The sequence below is a fragment of the Haliotis rubra genome, unplaced genomic scaffold (assembly GCF_003918875.1).
Source record: "Haliotis rubra isolate DU_JTF1 unplaced genomic scaffold, ASM391887v1 Scf1466, whole genome shotgun sequence".
In the NCBI taxonomy this organism is placed as follows: Eukaryota; Metazoa; Mollusca; class Gastropoda; order Lepetellida; family Haliotidae; genus Haliotis; species Haliotis rubra.
Window position 1 is genome coordinate 96,436 of NW_025765410.1, and position 6,368 is coordinate 102,803.

A 6,368-nucleotide genomic window follows, 5' to 3' on the forward strand; every position below is an offset into this window, starting at 1 on the left:
TACGATCATCACTCACACTGCTGATGCTGGTCTTCTTGTGACTTTGAGATATAATGTGAGATGAGATACAATAACTCACTCCACTTATATACGCTAGAAAACTCCACCATGGTTTCGAAGGCAGATGATTCAGGAATAGGCTTTTCAGATCATTCTACTTTGTTCTTAGTGTCACTGGAGTTGCAAGTAAGGTTGTAGCACATCTCAATATAGTACACCGCTGCCTCACACTGACACTACAGATTCAATGTATGACAGGTGAAACAGGTGTACAACGTTGAATCGGAGAAAGAAAGTTTGAACGTAGTAAGAACTTTCTTGACTAACTAAAGTACAAAAACAACCAGGCATAGTCAATAATCCCGTACTCATGACACATGTTTACACAAATGGAAACCATGTCTGCAGTCAAAGGTGACTTCCACCAACCAACACGTAATAAAGCATCAGTGATAATGTTGTCTTTGATATGTTTGATATCTAAATCCAATTCCTGCAAAGACAGGCTCCAACATAAGTCGTTGTTTTTGTTCATCTTTGCAGGTAGATACTAGATATACAGATGGCAATGTTCATTTTGTCAGTTAGTTTACAAACATCATGCTAGGGTATCCAGCACACATCGGCTTCAGTGAGCGAACCTGTACCTGGTGAGATGGTATACTCTAACCTGTGTTTACCTACAGACGGTATTAACGTGTTATTAACAAGGTTATCATGGAGTGAAAGAGAGACGGCCAGTGAGTGAATGTACTCTCTAATAGTCCGATAGTATCGCTTGTTTGTGTACAATCCAGATTCACACGGCGTATCAGGGGTTAGCAGGCAGAGTAGCGAGTCACCTCGTCAGGATATGATCGCACACAATGAGCCAGGCCACATAGTGTAACCACTAGAACCCCACTAATCCATACAGTGTAACCACTAGAAGCCCGCTAGTCCACACAGTGTCACCACTAGAACCTCGCTAGTCCACACAGTGTAACCACTAGAACCCCGCTAGTCCACACAGTGTAACCACTAGAACCCCACTAGTCCACACAGTGTAACCACTAGAACCCCGCTAGTCCACACAGTGTAACCACTAGAACCCCCCTAGTCAACACACAGTGTAACCACTAGAACCCCGCTAGTCCACACAGTGTAACCACTAGAACCCCGTTAGTCCACACGCTAATCCCACGGGTGTAAACCACTAGAACCCCGCTAGTCCACACAGTGTAACCACTAGAACCCCACTAGTCCACACAGTGTAACCACTAGAACCCCGCTAGTCAACACAGTGTAACCACTAGAACCCGCTAGTCCACGCACAGTGTTACCACTAGAACCCCGCTAGTCCACACGGTGTAACCACTAGAACCCCCTCCACACAGTAACCCCGCTAGTCCACACAGGTGCCAACCACACAAATTACCACTAGAACCCCAGTGTTGGTCCACACAGTGTAACCACTAGTCCCACACAGTGGAACCCCGCTAGTCCACACAGTGTAACCACGCTAGTCCACACAGTGTAACCACTAGAACCCCGCTAGTCCACACAGTGTAACCACTAGAACCCCGCTAGTCCACACAGTGTAACCACTAGAACCCCGCTAGTCCACACAGTGTAACCACTAGAACCCCGCTAGTCCACTAGAACCCCTAGAACCCCGCTAGTCCACACAGTGTAACCACTAGAACCCCTCTAGTCCACACAGTGTAACCACTAGAACCCCACTAGTCCACATAGTGAAACCATTAGAACCCCGCTAGTCCACACAGTGTAACCACTAGAACCCCGTTAGTCCGCTGTCAGGACAAACACTGGATAGATCAACATGAAGAAATGTTCTCCTCAAGGCAGCTGTAACATTGCGAGCTACGCTCTGTGTCTATGTTGTCCTATGTCGTTGTCAAACCTGGGTCTTTAGGCTCACAAGACAACGCCACTTCCACTAGGCTACCAAACAGTCATGCACTGACTTCTTTGAGTGGCATTTTAGAAGTTGGAAGATATATATGGATGACAACTTTTTTAATTATGGAGCACGATGTTTCGATACAGGTTCTTGTATCGTTTTCAAGTATGAATGGTACAGGGAGAGAACAGGTGATATATATACAACAGAAGACTAATTACAAGTTGGAGGCGAAATATGATGATACCGAATAAAGGAATAACAGGGGATAACAGTGGATAAAATAGTCATGTACTGGACAAGGTCACAGCACTGGACGTCAAGCCACATATGAGTTGATTAAAATATCTTCTCTTCTACACATTTGTAACTTGAGAATTGTCGTGTTAAATAGTTGTGTACTAAATGTGTGCCGAACAGTCTGTCTTTTTTATCTTTATGCTAAGCGCCAGGCTTTGAAACAAGCTTATAATCTTGCGTGCATCTTTTGAAATGACGAATTTGGGATTAAACAGCCGGTCTTTTGCAGTCAGGCAGACGCTGTATCAGCTAGGCCACTGAAGCCATCTGTTTGCATTTGTAGATGAAGTTAAACAGATCAGGTATCAATCCTGACGGGAGAACACCAGCAACTGACAGCCGAGATTCTCTTTCATAATGCTATCCAGCCATCTCCATAAGATAGAGCAACAGAGGGAGAAATGTCCACGCCGACTTGTTACATAGCTCATGTATTGCGAAGTACTGTGTATGATGTCCTGGTCAGTCGAACGATTTGTGAATGATCCGTACATTGATCAATAAATAATATTATCTCATTCTTTGTCAGCATTTGAATGAAACAGTAAACATCCCGTATAAATACTCTTCTTTCCGTGAACATGTTCAGGTGTCGACATGGCGGGCCACAGACTCGGAGTCCTGCTGTGGATCTGTGTCTGTGTGCTGGACGGTGTAGCAGGTAGGTGCTGGCGACTCTACAAGGAATGGTTCTTGAAAGTTAAACATGTAACGTGAAAAATAAGGTGGCTGGCTCATTGTCATATGGATAATCGGTCGTCTCAATCAGTCCTCAACGCCGATCATTTTCCGAATGTCAGTTATTCTTGTTAGACAATTATACAATAGATTCATCAGACTTTCTCACTTTTTATCTGGCAAAATGATTATGTACATGCTTGAGTGAGTGAGTTTTGGATTTATGCCGCTTTTAGCAATATTCCAGCAATATCACGGCGGGGAACACCAGAAATGGGCTTCACACATTGTACCCATGTGGGGAATCGAGCCCGGGTCTTCGGCGTGACGAGCGAACGCTTTAACCACTAGGCTACCCCACCGCCCCTCCTGCTTGAAATATATCTTGTAACAATATCAATATTAGTGGTTCCTTAAATATACCCTTGAAATCTTAGTATTTGAAAAGAAATTGAATTATTACAATGTTTGATAGGGCTGCACATATAGAAGAATGGTATTTTAAGTCGGTAGATTAAATTAGGGACTTAGATTGTTAGTGGCTGTATCCTCGAAGGGTGTTAAAGTATTGCAAAATTATTGTCCTCCTGAGACGTTACGTAAATCCCAAAACCTTCAAAGTAATGTAGGTCTACCAATCTTTTTTAATCGCAGAATATGTGTTGCTTTAAGTAATGGTTAAAACTTGCCAGCACCTGAAGGGATCGTGTAAATCTCACTAGCGTCCATGCAGCAAACGTCCTTATCGTCACTAGTATGGTTACCTACTTTTAGTTGATGGTGATACATAGTCCGTATTATATAGTGTATTGCCTGATTGAAATCCATTTTAGAGATGGATGCTAGTTTTAATTCTTGTTTCTGTGATATTCTAATTGGTTTAACTGTCGACATGTTTTTATAATTTAACTGCATCTATCATGAATTTATAAGTAATTTTAGGCATGATATGGCTGAAATTCCTCCGATGTGACTGTAAACTTTACCTCACTCACTAAGTATACCCTTGTTTCATGTGTAGTTTTTCATTCAACCATGACTTTTGAGAGTGCGTCATCATAGTTCTCCGAATAACAAATACCAGGATGGAAATTGGGGATGACTTCACATGATGTGCATGCATCAGTCCGATCTCAAAACATCAACAGTAGAACAGAAATCTACCACAATGTATTTTTGTAATATTTACACAGACTGATGTATGGCGGTCGTAGAGTTGTGTGCTCTGTTCACATTTTTTCAAATCGTATCACCGATATGATAAGTCAGTGAGCGGAAGGTTTTATAATACAAGCTCTTTGTTCGTGTTTTTCACTTGCAGTGTGACTTGTCGTCTGTTAGCGTAGTGTAGGAAAATATTTCATAGTGATAAGAGCCACAACATCCCGGTGGAAGTGGCCACAATGTATTGAATATATTCAGGAGGAAAATGACTGCGTGTTCATTGTACAGCTATCATTCAGCCTTTTATCATAGCCTATACACCTCGTTGATTCATCATTTCACATGTTCCGTGTTGACTGAATGGCACTGAGGACGATGCTATCCGCACGCCTTTAAACAGTTACATCTGTATAGACTATTGCCAGCACAATTGCTGTATGGATGCTCAATGCTTGCAACAGGCTTGTACATATATGTCATACAGACTGCTGTTTTCTTGATGGTAAAATATTTCTCAGGTATGAATTCTGTTTTGTAGCCTACAACTCCGTCTCAGTAGGGGCGAATGTCTGAGATGATAAATGGATATGCTTAAATGTCGTGAATCTAATACATCTGGAATTAAGAAAGAAAGAAAGACTGAGTGCTGCTTAATGTTGTAATATCCGGGTTCTTTCCTGACAACAGTGGTTTGTGGGAAAAGTAACTCTTCACTTCAACGAGGGCAGGGACACCGGCATTGCTTCGGCCTTTGATACACTTTACTGCGCATGCGCCTCAAACAAATGTGGTTGCTGCACTCTGACATACTCTCCATAATACTGCATGATAGAACTGATAGGAAAAATAAGAAACAGGTGGTGGTGTATGTATAATGAATTTGTTCAAGACACAAATCCAATGTTCTTTTCAACCTCAAAGAAACTTTTTAGTCCCATCTTTCCTGTTAAATACAAATAAAACAAAGCTAACTGCTATTGACATTCATTAACATCATTCATAGTCCTGGACGCAAACCGAATTCTTTAGGCGGATATGTGATCATATTAATGAGGATATAGATATATATTCCGAAGAGGAATTTGTCTGAATGAAAATGTTCTGTTTTGTTTTTTCTTACGGAGAAACAGAAACGACAAAACTCTTTTCACATCCATAAAAAACACTAATACAAAGACGCTCTTAACCATAACTTAAATAATCACGTTGAAAAGAAAATAGTCCAGGAGTCAATACGTTAACCAGCGACTTCTTATTCTTTATTTACTGTTGGGTGTAAATGAAAATGATTTAATGAAATTATACAATGAAACGTTTGATGCATATAGACACAGCTAAACGCTGTATATTACTATACAACAGTGTAATATATTGTCATAAACGTTTAAGTAGTATGGTGATCTACCTTAGTTGTTGGCAATCTATAGCCTGTTTTTATATTGTATTGTCATGTGTAGTTGAAATACTTTAGATTTAATTACTAGTTTTAAATCTGTGATAATCTAGTTGTTTTACTGTCCTTTGTTGACTGAATTTGATAATATACCTTTAATTATTGATATATCTATAACTTGATTTAGTCACGATATGGCTGAAATACAGCCGGTGGTACTTAAAATCTTAACTCACTCACTCACTCACTCCCATCCTGTCGTTGCAGGAGGAAACGCGATTCATCGCTGAACCATGCGTTCCCGGGTTTCATGCCCTTTTCCTGTTGCACCATTGGACACGTCGTTGTCGGTGTAGTCGTGTCGGGACAGGTCTAACGTTTGGTTGCTCGAATTCCCACACCTCCCAGACGATTTCTAATGGTTTGGTCGGAAATTCCTTGAAGAACAGGCACTCTTCCATTTTGGGGACGATATTGCGTTTCTTTGGGGGTTTTGTGTGTGTGTATGAATCTGGCATAGTACAGATCCTCATAAAATGTTTTAAGACTATATACGGGGTCAAGTGGAAACCTTTGTCATCTCATATTGCATCGAGCTAATGTTTTTATCCTGGTCCTAATTGTACAGCGTGGACTCAGTTGCTGAATTTACTGTAAACAATTGGTATATAACATAATATTCAATTGAATGTTATTTCCTATACTTTCATTTCACATTCATAATCCGTGCTTCTAAACTGAGTGAAGGTAACATACTATATACGCTGTATATTTGGAGGCTGGTTGTAAGCTTTGCAAAATGGGTCATGCTGATAAGCGTCTGTAACGAAACGTGATTGTTTTTATTCAACAGTATATGTCTTTATTTCCCTTTAATACATTAAGTTAAGTAATACAGAAGCTTAATATGCAAACAGTGGTATGTTTCCT